We start from the raw sequence: 14,995 nt of genomic DNA on the forward strand, positions 1-14,995 counted from the left end.
AGCTATAACGGTCTAGCACGGTGATGTCACCAACAGAACAAAGTCAAAAAGTCATTGTAACCATGGCAACCAACCCTTCCGGAACTGCCGACCAGATTCACATGAATGAAGCTTTGTGATTGGCCCATATCCAAAATCTGTTCTGCCAAGGTTCATACAGACACATTCAGTTATGTCCCAGATTACTTGCTGCAGTGAATAAGACTTTTGTCATGTGAAACTTCAACTCTAATTAATGTATTTTAATCAAATATCAACTCCGACATCTTAATAATACACTTTTCTTTTTGTGTTTCCATTCACTTTTAAAGGGTATTTTTCATTGTAGAAACAAAAAGTAAATTATCATTTATTACCGGAAACCGTCAACAAGCTGCTGTTGACGGATCTATTATTCTTATAGTCTGTATCTAATACCTTGAATGATTAACCGAGTCCTAAAGGGAGTGGATTGGAGGGCTGATTGACCCATTAACATCTTAATACCCTTATTAACTCATAAATACGTTACCCTGCTTGTTGATGGTTTCCATATATGAGTGAAAAGGAACCATACTGTAAGTGTAAAAAGCATGAAAAGGCCAAGAACATGTAGTGAAATGGACAGTGTCTTAACCTACGATTAAGCTCTGTAAATTATTTTTATTTTGTACGGGACGTGTTGATCTTTGCAGATGAAGGAATGCTATGTAGTTTATGTTATCGGTTCTGCAGCTGAATGTCGGGGTTTTATAAACTCTTCCGTCATTCATCATCTTGTTATCTTAGCCTTGTCGTCTTGAGCTGAAGTCTAAAAGGGTTGTTCATTATTTCCAGACAAATATTGGCAAGCCGAGCTTTACTGAAGTCAAAAATGGACCAGAAAAAAAAGTAAAATTGTCTGTTTTTATATATTGTATCAAACAGGTGTCTCAATTAGAGCGTATTTCCTCCTTCAAACATAAAATATACAGATAAGTAAAAAAATGGCCACTAGAGGGAGCTGTCATGCATACATGAGTTCTATGTATACCCAGCACGCAGTAAGCTCCCCCTAGTGGTGACTGCAGGAAGCAGAATTTCAGAATTTTATCATTTAGCTCTATGTCAGGGGTGCACAATCTTTTCTGGTTGGGGGCCACATTGTCAGCCTGAACCAAAAATAAAACTTAAAGGAGCATTACCAACTGAAATACAATTTATAAACATACAGTATACACCATAAATGTGTAGTTACACTCCTAGTACTCCCATCTAATGGGAGCATACATGAAAGATACATGTGAGGAGCCACAAGACATAGACATACATGTCCGTTACTATATGGTTGGGGGCCGCACAGAATAGTATTAAGGAACGCATGTGGCCCCTGGGCGGCAGGCTGTGCACCCCTGCTCTAAGTCTATGCAGAGGATTTAGAGCTTTGTATCTACCACGAGACGTTATCAGCAAATCCTGTAAGTTTCTCGGTTCAGCCTCCTTGGATCCCGCAGATGACGAACAGATTGAGATCCAGTGAATCTGGAGACAAGTCATCACCTTGATCTCTGTCATGTTTCTCATTCCTGGACAGTATTTGCAGTGTGGTCAGGGCCTTCTTCACTGAAAGAGGCCACTGCTATTAGGGAGCACCGCTGCCATGAAGGGGGGGTTCTTGTCTGTGCAATGGTTAGGTAGGTGGTTCATATCATCCACATGCCAGGACTCAAGGTTTCCAGCAGAACATTGTCCAGAGCTTCACATTGCCTCCATTGGCTTGTCTTCCTCAAATAGGGCACCTGGTGCCATCACTTCCCCGGATAAGTGATGCATACACACCCATCCGTCCACATGATGTAATGTGATAAATCAGACAAGGCCGTCTTCTTCCCATAGCGCACCTGGTGCCATCGCTTCCCCAGGTAAGAGACGCACACGCACCTGGCCTTCCACGTGATGTAACCTGATTCTGAGACCAAGCCACCTCATTGCTACATGGTCCAGTTCCAGGGGGTGGACAGGGGTTAGCATGGGCACTGGGGTAAGCTGTGATGTCCCCTGTGTCCTGACACCTTTCTATCACAGAAAGCAGGAAAGTTGTCAGCAATTTGTGCAGTAAATTGTGGGACCGGACCAGACAGGCAAGCCTTCATTCCCCACACACTTCAATGAGCCGTGGCTGCCCATGACCCTATAACAGGTTGTCCTTTCTTGGACCACTTTTGGTAGGTACTAACCACTGCATATGGGGAACAGCCCACAAGGCCAGCCATGGAGATCCTTAGACAATATTCTTCCCTCAAATGTTTTGAGGTCGCTGCTTCTATAAAATTGCTTGCGTAAAGTTTTTTATCCTCGTCCTCCATTCATTTTGCCATCTGAACCCTGATGAGATGATGGCTGGGAGCTGTCACATGAGAGACGTCTTCGAATGCAGAGAGGTTACCAGCCTTGTGACATCTTCCGTTCCTCTCCCTTGTCACGGTCTATTTATATCGCAGCTTTGGCTCCGGGAGGCTTCCATATCTGGAGCAAGAGAGGAAAAGGCAGATCCAACAGGCCCCAAATGAAGCGACACCCGCAGCAGAGGTACATGAGGAGTAATGCAGCAGAGGTACATGAGGAGTATTGCAGCAGAGGTACATGAGGAGTATTGCAGCAGAGGTACATGAGGAGTAATGCAGCAGAGGTACATGAGGGGTAATGCAGCAGAGGTACATGAGGAGTAATGCAGCACAGGTACATGAGGAGTATTGCAGCACAGGTACATGAGGAGTATTGCAGCACAGGTACATGAGGAGTAATTTAGCACAGGTACATTAGGAGTATTGCAGCAGAGGTACATTAGGAGTATTGCAGCAGAGGTACAGGTACATGAGGAGTTATGCAGCACAAGGTACATGAGCAATAAGTACATTAGGAGTAATGCAGCACAGGTACATGAGCAATAAGTACATTAGGAGTAATGCAGCACAGGTACAGAAGGAGTATTGCAGCAGATGTACATGCGGAGTAAGGCTAGGGCTACACAGGGACAGTCACGTAACATTTTTTGTATTGATAGTCAATGGTGTTGCACTGTGACTGCGACGAGACAGTTTCACAAAAAGCCAGCATGTACTGGGAATAAGTCTCTGATTGCTGGGGGTCTGAATCCTGATCAGGAGGAGAGTGGTCCCTTAGTCCTCCTGTGATTGGAGCAGTAGTGCATGCATGACCACCCCTCCATTCACTTCTATGGGACTGCTGGGGATGGCGCCCAGCCATCTCTCTCTGATAGTCCCATAGACGAGGAGCTGGGGACCTTCATTCCTGTGATCACTGGGGGACCTCACCGCTGCTTTTCCGATGCTGCCCAGGTTGAGAAATGAGCAACTGTTCAAATTGTCTTATTACTGTGGGATGTGGATAAAGAGACTCGAATACGGATACCTCAGGAGGCTCATTTCCGCAGATTGCGCGGAGTGTAAACGCTCTGTCAGATTAGTCCTGACCGCTGGGACCGCTGCTTGTTGTGCTTCCCCTGTTTGGGTCGAGATTTATGACTGCAGGATCTCTGTGCATTAGGTTTATTACTGGTGTAGATTGGATACACACAATACAAAGCCATAAAGTGACAGTGCTGAGGCTCCTGATGCCTTAACCTACCAGTGGGGATCAACTGTTTTCCGTCTTAAGCACAGATAGATCTCAGAAAAAAACTGAATCTCATGGAAACCCCCATTTACACAAATCTATATTCAAAAATGTAACAATACATTACAAAATAACTGCAAAAGTGGAGAACTTAAGATGCTCTGGGTCCCCCTAAGGATAGGCTGTCACTATGGCAATCCCAGAATTAAATAGGTTTTCCAAGTGTTTAATACTGATCATCAGATTGGTGGGGGTCCAACTCCTGGCACCCCTGTCGATCAGTTGTATGACGAGGCTGCGGGGCTTCGTGAGCATCGCAGCCTCTTCCTAGGCCAGAGACGTCATGTTCATCGGTCACATGGCTCAGGTGCAGCTCAGTCCCATTCAAGTGAATGTAACTGAGCTGCAATAGCAAGAACAGCCACTATACAATGGACGGCGCTGTGCTTGGTAAGTTCTGGTAAGGATAGGTCATCAGTATTAGACATAAAAAAAAACAAGTGATGTGTGAAAACCAACGCACATGCACACAGCTCCATTGAAATGAATGGGTCCGGATTCCGTGCGGGAGCAATGCGTTCTCATCACGCATTGCACCCGCATAACGTTTAGTTTTCATCATTTCGTTCCATCCAGAGAAAGCATACATATAGCAGGCCATAAACGAAACCCCAACGTTTCGGTCGAGAAGCCACCTTTATCAAGGGATCGGACAAGAATGTAGACAATCTCTTAGAAGGTATCCTGGATAAAAGTATTGATAGCTTAAATATAACTAAATATGTAGAGAAAGCTAGTAAATGCCGTTTCTATATATATGGGAAGATTTGAGCATAAATATAGACTGAATAAACAAACATAGGTCACTCTGTGTCCAAGCAATATGGTTCAAAGTAAAGGTAGTTAAAAGTAGAGAATACCTGAGTACACAATGTATGCAAACAATACAGACTTATAAACACACGTGGTAGGTGTGTGGACACATATAAGGCAATAAGGTACAGTACAGACCAAAAGTTTGGACACACCTTCTCATTCAAAGAGTTTTCTTTATTTTCATGACTATGAAAATTGTAGATTCACACTGAAGGCATCAAAACTATGAATTAACACATGTGGAATTATATACATAACAAACAAGTGTGAAACAACTGAAAATATGTCATATTCTAGGTTCTTCAAAGTAGCCACCTTTTGCTTTGATTACTGCTTTGCACACTCTTGTCATTCTCTTGATGAGCTTCAAGAGGGAGTCCCCTGAAATGTTTTTCACTTCACAGGTGTGCCCTGTCAGGTTTAATAAGTGGGATTTCTTGCCTTATAAATGGGGTTGGGACCATCAGTTGCGTTGAGGAGAAGTCAGGTGGATACACAGCTGATAGTCCTACTGAATAGTCTGTTAGAATTTGTATTATGGCAAGAAAAAAGCAGCTAAGTAAAGAAAAACGAGTGGCCATCATTACTTTAAGAAATGAAGGTCAGTCAGTCAGCCGACAAATTGGGAAAACTTTGAAAGTAAGGGCTATTTGACCATGAAGGAGAGTGATGGGGTGCTGCGCCAGATGACCTGGCCTCCACAGTCACCGGACCTGAACCCAATCGAGATGGTTTGGGGTGAGCTGGACCGCAGAGTGAAGGCAAAAGGGCCAACAAGTGCTAAGCATCTCTGGGAACTCCTTCAAGACTGTTGGAAGACCATTTCAGGGGACTACCTCTTGAAGCTCATCAAGAGAATGCCAAGAGTGTGCAAAGCAGTAATCAAAGCAAAAGGTGGCTACTTTGAAGAACCTAGAATATGACATATTTTCAGTTGTTTCACACTTGTTTGTTATGTATATAATTCCACATGTGTTAATTCATAGTTTTGATGCCTTCATATTCATGAAAATAAAGAAAACTCTTTGAATGAGAAGGTGTGTCCAAACTTTTGGTCTGTACTGTATATGTAAGGGGTAGTATGAATGAGAGGAGGGAGGCATGGTAGAGGCCTATAGAAGGAGACAATGATGCAGAGTGATACGGAGAGGACATGAAAGGTACATTACCTGTGGCCTCAGTGAGAGCGCTGAGCTCTGGAAGCGGACGCCAGTTCAGGTGTGCCGCCTTCTCTTAAAGGCTGAAATGTAGCGTCTCCTCGGAGGTGACGCTGCGTGCCTCTGACGTCACACAGTCGGGAGGAGCGCGCGCATGTGCGCAGCGCATAGTGGAGCTAACGAGGGCATAGTATACAAATGTACACAAGCAATGATGCATGATAGGGAGGGTTAACTGCTGTAAGAGATATAGTGGAAGGAAAAGGAAATAACTAGTAAAATATAGGAACAGGAAGAGTTAAATTGTAGTTGTGGTGATAAGTGCATGAATGGGCTGTGACTAGTGATTATCCTGACGAGGAATAAATAGGGAATAAAATAGACAGTGTATGACAATGTTTGACAATAGAAATTAGTAGGGGCAAGGCTGATAAAATGTAATTACACTGGACTCATAATAATTAGTAAGTAAGATTGAATAATGTGGAAAAATATATAATATGAAGAGAAGGAATTGGGATGGGGGATGGTGGATAGGGAAAAGGGGGGGGGGGGGGGGGGGTCTCACCCATGGAGTCTAGATCACTAAGGACATAGTCCAGGTTACCGAATCTGAAATAAAAAGAATGGTGTGTCAGATATGTTAGACAAACATGAGAGTAAAATAATGGGAAAACGATGATCAGTGTTACAACAAAACGCTCCCGGGGAAATCTCATAGTTCATAAAGTCCATTAAATATTACAGAGGAAGTCGCATTCCCTGTTTAGTCCCTTAGATGATAATGTACCCAGAAAGATTCACGTTGTTTTAATAATAATGTCCGATTTCCGCCCCTCCGTGGGATAGGGACTTGTTCCAAAACTTGGAATCGCAGAGAAGAAATCTGGTGATTACATTCTTTGAAATGAGCAGGAATTGGTAACAGTAATTGGTTTGTCCTGATGGCAGATTTATGTTTGGAAATCTCTTATATGTTGAGTTGTTTCACCGATATAAATAAGTCTGCAGGAGCATTTGATGAGATAGACAACATGGGTTGAGTCACATGTGAAATATCCCTAAAGCCTGGTTTCACACGGGTGTTGCGGGAACAAGCGCGATTTTTCCCCGCAAGTGCAAAGCGTTTTAATGCGTTTTGCACGCGCGGGAGAAAAATCGACATGTTTGATATCCAGACCCGAACCCGGACTTCTTCACAGAAGAACATGGTTTTAAAGGAAAATAATAGCATTCTTTAATACAGAATGCTTAGTAGAAGGTCAATTGAGGGTTAAATAAAAAAAAAAATTAACTCACCTCCTCCAATTGATCGCGTAGCTGCTGGTCTCCTGTTCTTTCTTCAGGACCTGTCAAAGGACCTGTGGTGACGTCACTGAGCTCATCACATGGTCCATCACATGATCCATCACCATGGTGATGGACCATGTGATGAGCTCAGTGACGTCACCACAGGTCCTTTGACAGGTCCTGAAGAAAGAACAGGAGACCAGCAGCTACGCGATCAATTGGAGGAGGTGAGTTAATTTATTTTTTAATTTTACTAAGCATTCTGTATTAAAGAATACTATTATTTTCCCTTATAACCATGTTATAAGCGAAAATAATACAGTGAATAGACTTTCATCCTAGCAAACATGCGTGAAAATCGCACCGCATCCGCACTTGCTTGCGATTTTCACGCAGCCCCATTCACTTCTATGGGGCCTGCGTTGCGTGAAAAACGCACAATATAGTGCATGCTGCGATTTTCACGCAACGCACAAGTGATGCGTGGGAATCGCTGCTCATGTGCACAGCCCCATAGAAATGAATGGGTCCGGTTCACCTCACGCATTGCACCCACGCGGAAAACTCGCCCGTGTGAAAGATGGAGTATTTTGTACCTGAATGTGGATATGTAATCGTGTTGCCCTTGATTACACTGGAGCATTGGGCACAGGGGAAGGTGCCCAATTTAGGAGAAGTTAGAAACCTTTGGTGGGGAACCTTAGAGAGGGGACCAATGCCCGCTCGGACAAGCTGGTCTCTAATGTTTTTTGATCGTTTATAACAAGTCAGAGGTGGGTTCTGAAACTCTTGAATGTCGGGATATGCACGAGAAAGAATGTGCCTCATTGTCGTATAGTATTCGGTATCTTGGGTGCAAGTGGATGGTAGGTCAAAATGCATGGTACCCTTTTAAAAGTAGTAGTTTGTGTCTTATTGATCCTTGTGGATGTATTTTCCTGTCGGGCTAAATATTCTGGATATCCCCTCTGTACAAACTTCAATGTCATCTTGTTCATTCTTTTCTCCCTTGTGGAGGGATTGGAGACAATCCGTTCCACCCTTGTTAGCTGAGAATGAGGTAATGATTGTTTGGTTGCTCCTGGTCCCCGCACCGCCACTGCTGCTTCTCCCCATGAGCAAAACATCCGATGTCAGAGAGGAAGAGCAGCCAATGGCAGGCGGTGACGAGCCTCCCTAGCATCGCGGATGGCGCTTGGGAGGCTCGTCCCTGTCACCGCCTGCCATTGGCTGCTCCCACACCCGACACCGGATGTTTTCATCTGCACACAAGGAGAAGCAGCAGCGGCGGTGCGGGGACCAGGAGCAGCATATGGAGATTATGGATGGAGATTTAACTAGTTTGCTACAATTGTAGCCTCTGTGTTTATATAGCAGCAGCAGAACAAATCCTTGTGATAGTTTGCCACAATGTATCAGTTTGGAATGCAGGATGTTTCGCTAGACTGGTTATCATTGTAGCAAACCCTCAGCCATGAGAAGTATTAGGTTAGCCACTGAACGTAAACAAGAATGCAAAATCATTAACAGGACCCCACCTATGCTCCATTTATAGTACTGGTCTCCTCCTATGGGCCCCTCAGGCTCCCGGGCCCGCACTCTCTGCACGTTGTAGTAACGTAGTTACGCTTCTGGGAAAAGACCTTGAGTTCTCTATAGCCCTGTAAGCTTATTACTAAAAATGGACTGAATAAAGTATATTAGGGGATTGCTAGGTATCCGATTTCCTAATTCCTCAATAATTTAAAGGGGTTGGCTCATCTCAGACATTGATGACATATCTCTAAAATATGCCATCCATGTCAGATAGGTGCATGCCCCACTTCTGGGTCCACTGCGTTCATTGGTATGGGAGTTCCAAAAATAGATGAGCGAGCGTACTGAAATATTTTCGGAAGTCCCATAACGGTGAATAGAGAGCGCACTGCGCAAGCGCCCACCACTCCATTCGCCACTATGGGACTGTCAGAAATAGCCAAACGGGCACATGCGCGGTATGCTTTTCCTTCACTACGAGGGCCCCGTCCTAGAGATAGGAGTGAATTCTAGAGGTGGGACCCGCACCTATCCGACAATGATGACATATTCTAGCACTATGCCCCCAATGTCTGAAATGACACAACCCCTTCAGGGCTGATGAAGCTACTGTATCATTTATGGCGTAGCTGCACTTTTGAAAGAGGGTGACTACAAGATGCCTATAAAGGGTTAACCAGAAAATGGGGGAGTGCTACATCCCAATTGCCCAACTGGGCTAGACTGGGTATTAGTAAGGCGGACAGGGAGCTTGGGGCTCTCCCACTGTGTAACACCCCGATATCCAGTTAGAGGTGCTAGAGGTGTAACTGGACACTCCCGGGTGGAGATGTGAAATCTCATGCATCCCCCCATCCATGTACAATTTATTATACTTTCTCCTTTTCTAAGACATTGCACCATTGGGTCCCTTTAGACACCGCCACCTGGGTGCAACTGCTACCTCTGCAACCCCCATAGTTATGCTCCTAAATCCTGAAGCAGTATACAACCCCTCTCAGTGCTGGTAGCTTTTAGAATCCAGTATTTATTCTTCCATGCAAATTTTTTAAATCAGATATTTTTTATTAAACAGCTTTTTCAAAATTGTACAAACAATAGGAAATCCTTCTTTACAAATAATAATTGTAGCAAGTCATAGAAATGACATACAGAGCCGTTAAGTCAGCCCCCCACAAAAAAAAAAAACGACCAATCCCCCCCATGGTCCGCCATTTGTAACAAAGTTCTGCATACTTATCATCTGACAGTCAGTAATATCTTATCCATCCTATGTATGTAGGGCCTGTCCATAACCCTACCTAACCACTGAGTCAGGGCTCCTGAATCAATCTTCAGTCCAACCTGTCATAACCAACTCCTAAGCAAATACAGCTGTCCAGTCACTCAGCCCGGTCGGCCCCCCACCAACGCAAGGGAAGTCTAGACAGGCCCAGGGGAGGAGGACTCGGCCCCCGCGGAGAGCCACTTATCCCATATTGCCGTACATTTGGCTTCACACTTCCTCTTTACATACACCCCCCTTTCAAGACGGAGTATATCATTCATCCTATTAAGGAATTCAGCTACCGAGGGAGGCTGTGGACGAATACAGTACTGAGCTATCACCTTCCGGGCTTAAAATAATAGATGTTGTACATGGCTCGCAACGTTCACCACCCCCAGTAGACAGGCTCTAGGACTAACTGGCACTTCAATTCGGTATGCATCTTTAATACTTTTTATCACCCCATCGCACTCCCAAAACATATGTCTTAGACGCAGGTCCCCGTCCACACCGTGGGCAGGAGGCGTCCACTCTAACCCCAATTTTAAACAGGAAGGATGGGGTTCTGTATACAATTGACACATGCAATGTTCCTCACATACCGATAGTTGCGGCGTCAGTGCTAGTATCTCATTCCATTGTTCATCTGAAATAGGGCCGACATCCTCCTCACCGGGAGTGATCCCTCTCCTATAGGCTTTACAAAAAGATTCCTATATATCGAAGAGATCAACCCTTTCGTAGAGGACCGAGTAAGAATCTGTTGCAAGAGTGAAACCCTTACACAGGTCACTGAGATAGATTTAGCCTGCGACTGAAACGCGTGTCTCAGGTGAACCCTTTGAGTTCCTTTTGTCTTGAGACATTTCTTTGCCACTTGAAGTGGGGGACAGCTAAAGTATAGCCAGTAAGGGATATGTTTGTGCTTCCCTCCTACCTGTTGTGCACACAGAGATTTATTTTCTCGATCAACCTGTTTCTTGTAAGGTGACCCTGAAATCTTTACTCTGTGCTGAGAAATTTCTAATCCTTCCTTTTAGGCAGAATCTCCTTAAAGAGACCAGTCCTGTAGGGAGACTTACTGGAAGTACTCCATGGTATGAAGACTTATGGGAAATGCTCCAAAAAAAAAGAGAACCATCTCGCCAGCGCCACCTATAGGAAGCGGCTCCCTATGAATCAAGATCCAACTTTTCCAAGAAGCCTTGGGATTTGACAAGGAAATATAGGCCAGTCAGATATCCACCCGTAGACAGCTGTTTCAGGGTGCCTGCTCCTCATCAGTGCAGAGTAGGATTCTGGCTCCATACCATGGAGTACTTCCATTAAGTCTCCATATAGGACAGGTCGCACCCTGAAATAGCCTCTTCCAAGGCATTGCACTGAGCCAGCCAGAATCCTACTCTGTACTGATGAGGGGCAAGCACCCCGAAACAGCCATCTTAGGATGGATATCTGGTCTGGCTATATTCCTTATCAAACCCAAGGCTTGTTGGAAAGTTGGATCTTAAATCATAGGAAGCCACTTCCAATAGTGAGTTGGTTCTCTTTCTTGGGAGATATCTTTTTGCTACAGGGCCAGTGGTGAAAGGGGTTCCTGCTGCTTCCCTACCTGCAGCCACCACAAGGGGGAGACTAATACAGACAGGGATAGCTGCCAATGAGTTCAATTCTAGCTGTATAAATCCAGATGCAATTAGCCCCCCCTAGTGGTGGCTTCAAGACTCCAGAATTTTTGCAATTTTTTTCCCCCCTGGGAATTAAATACAGATGGCTTATCCTTAGCCCCGTCGATCAACTATTGGAAGGGACCACAGCACTCAGATGGCTTATTTGTAGTATACTAAGCACAGCGCCGTACATTGTATAATGGCTGTAAAGAGTATTGCAGCTCAATCCATTCTCTTGAATGGGATTGAGCTACAGAAAGGTCGTGTGACCGACGGATGTGATGTCAAAGGTTGAGGAAGAGGCCGCAGTTCTACCAGCCTCTTCCAACAGGTGATCAGTGTTGGTGCTGGGAGTCAGACCCCCAGCAATCAGATATTCATAATCTATGCTGAGGAAAGCCCCTTTAAGGCCTCATGCACACAACCATGTCTGTTTTTCAGTCTGAAGAATATGGATGCGGCCCCGTATGCCATCCATATTTTTTGTGTGGACCAATTGACAAAATCAGGACTCCATGGTCCTCATTTTGAACACATATCTTGTTTGTGGAACAGACGTACAGATCAGTGGCGTAGCTAGACATGACTGGGCCCCACAGCAAATTTTTTAATGCCCCCCCCCTCCACAAGCAACTTCTTTGCAACCCCCACTTCTGTGGCTAGTCAGAATCGCTCTCTTAGACCAGGCCCAGCAGCCGCTCTGTCCGTTTCCTACAGTTTCTCTGTATATAATGTCATTTTTATAATATTGTTGAGGGGGTCCTGACAATAAAATCTTTTAGCCCTCATCCTGGGTAAGCCCCTTCTGAGCTCGGGCCCCAAAGCAGCCGCTTCTCTTGCTTCCCCTATAGCTACGCCCCTGATACAGATGTCTCTTCCACAAAAAGATAGAACATGTCCTATACCTGCCTTCAAAATGAAGTCAATGGTTCTGCAAAAAATTAGGATGCAACACAGACGGTATCTGTATTTTTGTGCAAATTACATACGGTTGTGTGCATGCCAGAAAAAGGGAGCAATAAGCTTTTCAGAATACAGTATATGCATTTACATGAGCGGCTGTTGTGTCATGCTTTATTGAAACCAGCATATTGGGTAACTCCATGGGTGTAACTTCTGCATGACATTCACATCGTGTATACAGTCTCACCATGTACCTGACCAAAGTTTCTATGGAACATAATATCTTCCTTATTGTGGAACAGGCTCCTGCAGATCATGGCGTCATTTTGGAACCCAACCAGTCATAAATTAAAGGGTATTTCCATTCTGATGTAAATAAACACTGTATAATGAAAAACTTTGTAACCTGATAATGCATTTTGTGTTTCAATTTTATTCCATTTATATATCTGCAGTTTTTTAGCAAATACAGTCAGGTCCATAAATATTGGGACATGGAAACAAATGTAACATTTTTGGCTCTATACACCACCACAGTAGATTTGAAATTAAAATAACAAGATGTGCTTTACCTGCAGACTGTCAGCTTTAATTTGAGGGTGTTTACATCCAAATCAGGTGAACGGTGCAGGAATTACAACAGTTTGTATATGTGCCTCCCACTTGTCAAGGGACCAAAAGTAATGGGACAGAATAGTAATCCTAAATCAAACTTTCACTTTTTAATACTTGGTTGCAAATCCTTTGCAGTCAATTACAGCCTGAAGTCTGGAACGCACAGACATCACCAGACGCTGGGTTTCATCCCTGGTGATGCTCTGCCAGGCCTCTACTGTAACTGTCTTCAGTTCCTGCTCGTTCTTGGGGCATTTTCCCTTCAGTTTTGTCTTCAGCAAGTGAAATGCAGCTCAATCGGATTCAGGTCAGGGGATTGTCTTGGCCAGTGCAGAACATTCCACTTCATTCCCTTAAAAAACTCTCTGGTTGCTTTTGCAGTATGCTTTGGGTCATTGTCCATCTGCACTGTGAAGCGCCGTCCAATGAGTTCTGAAGCATTGGGCTGAATATGAGCAGATAATATTGCCCGAAACACTTCAGAATTCATCCTGCTGCTTTTGTCAGCAGTCACATCATCAATAAATACAAGAGAAGCAGTTCCATTGGCAGCCATACATGCCCACGCCATGACACTACCACCACCATGCTTCACTGATGAGGTGGTATGCTTAGGATCATGAGCAGCTCCTTTCCTTCTCCATACTCTTCTCTTCCCATCACTCTGGTACAAGTTGATCTTGGTCTCATCTGTCCATAGGATGTTGTTCCAGAACTGTGAAGGCTTTTTTAGATCTCGTTTGGCAAACTCTAATCTGGCCTTCCTGTTTTTGAGGCTCACCAATGGTTTACATCTTGTGGTGAACCCTCTGTATTCACTCTGGTGAAGTCTTCTCTTGATTGTTGACTTTGACACACATACACCTACCTCCTGGAGAGTGTTCTTGATCTGGCCAACTGTTGTGAAGGGGGTTTTCTTCACCAGGGAAAGAATTCTTCGGTCATCCACCACAGTTGTTTTCCGTGGTCTTCCGGGTCTTTTGGTGTTGCTGAGCTCACCGGTGCGTTCCATCTTTTTAAGAATGTTCCAAGCAGTTGTTTTGGCCAGGCCTAATGTTTTTGCTATCTCTCTGATGGGTTTGTTGTGTTTTTTCAGCCTAATGATGGCTTCCTTCACTGATAGTGACAGCTCTTTGGATCTCATCTTGAGAGTTGACAGCAACAGATTCCAAATGCAAATATCAGACTGGAAATGACCTCTGGACCTTTTATCTGCTCATTGTAATTGGGATAATGAGGGAATAACACACACCTGGCCATGGAACAGCTGAGAAGCCAATTGTCCTGTTACTTTTGGTCCCTTAACAAGTGGGAGGCACATATGCAAACTGTTGTAATTCCTGCACCGTTCACCTGATTTGGATGTAAATACCCTCAAATGAAAGCTGACAGTCTGCAGATAAAGCACATCTTGTTCGTTTCATTTCAAATCCATTGTGGTGGTGTATAGAGCCAAAAATGTCAGAATTGTGTCGATGTCCCAATATTTATGGACCTGACTGTAAGACCATTCCTTGCTTCCCTCTAAACCAGTGCAGAGGGTTAGCTACAATTGAATCCAGTCAAGACAATTCAACTGGGAGCTAAATGCATCATCTCTCTCCTGTCCTGATAGTTTGCTACAATGTATCAGTGCAGGCAAAATGTATCCATCTACAGTTCTGAACCTTTAGCTGATGGCATTAGATTGGAAGCCACAGAGGATTGTTTAGACTAGATATAACTGTAACAAGCACTCAGCTGTGAAAAGTATTAGATGTGTACAAATTCAGAAACAAACAATACTGTTTTCATTCACAGACAGCAACCAGAGATCTTAAAACTACTAATGAAAGTATGAAACTTGCCAAGCAAAACAAGCTGAAGTGGTGGGCTTCACTGCAACCACTTAATAGTCACCCCAAGTGTCAATCGTGGGGCAAGGAAACAGGGTATCTAAGTATTTAGTGCAGCATGAATGTCAGGTGACTCCTCTAGGCTCACGTGATTGGCTGGCATGGCTCACGGGTATATGCAACAAAGTATCTGTCACTGTTTACTTTAATATTTACCCCTTAATTAGAATTGTACCATCCACATCACTAATA

At 44.2% G+C, this 14,995-nt stretch overlaps 1 protein-coding gene across 6 annotated transcripts in view; it reads left to right on the forward strand.

Moving 5' to 3' along the window:
• The first annotated feature begins 1,223 nt into the window (after nucleotides 1-1,223).
• KBTBD12 (kelch repeat and BTB domain containing 12) overlaps nucleotides 1,224-14,995 on the forward strand; it is a 111,405-nt gene continuing 97,633 nt past the window's right edge. For 2 of the 6 annotated variants that reach the window (XM_040408586.1, XM_040408591.1), the window contains exon 1: nucleotides 1,224-2,697. The gene's annotated coding sequence lies outside the window, so the exon portion shown is untranslated. The remainder of the gene's footprint in view (nucleotides 2,698-14,995) is intronic. The other 4 variants (XM_040408587.1, XM_040408589.1, XM_040408590.1 and 1 more) reach the window with 4 other exon arrangements.

Source organism: Bufo bufo, chromosome 9, assembly GCF_905171765.1.
Source record: "Bufo bufo chromosome 9, aBufBuf1.1, whole genome shotgun sequence".
Classification (NCBI taxonomy): domain Eukaryota; kingdom Metazoa; phylum Chordata; class Amphibia; order Anura; family Bufonidae; genus Bufo; species Bufo bufo.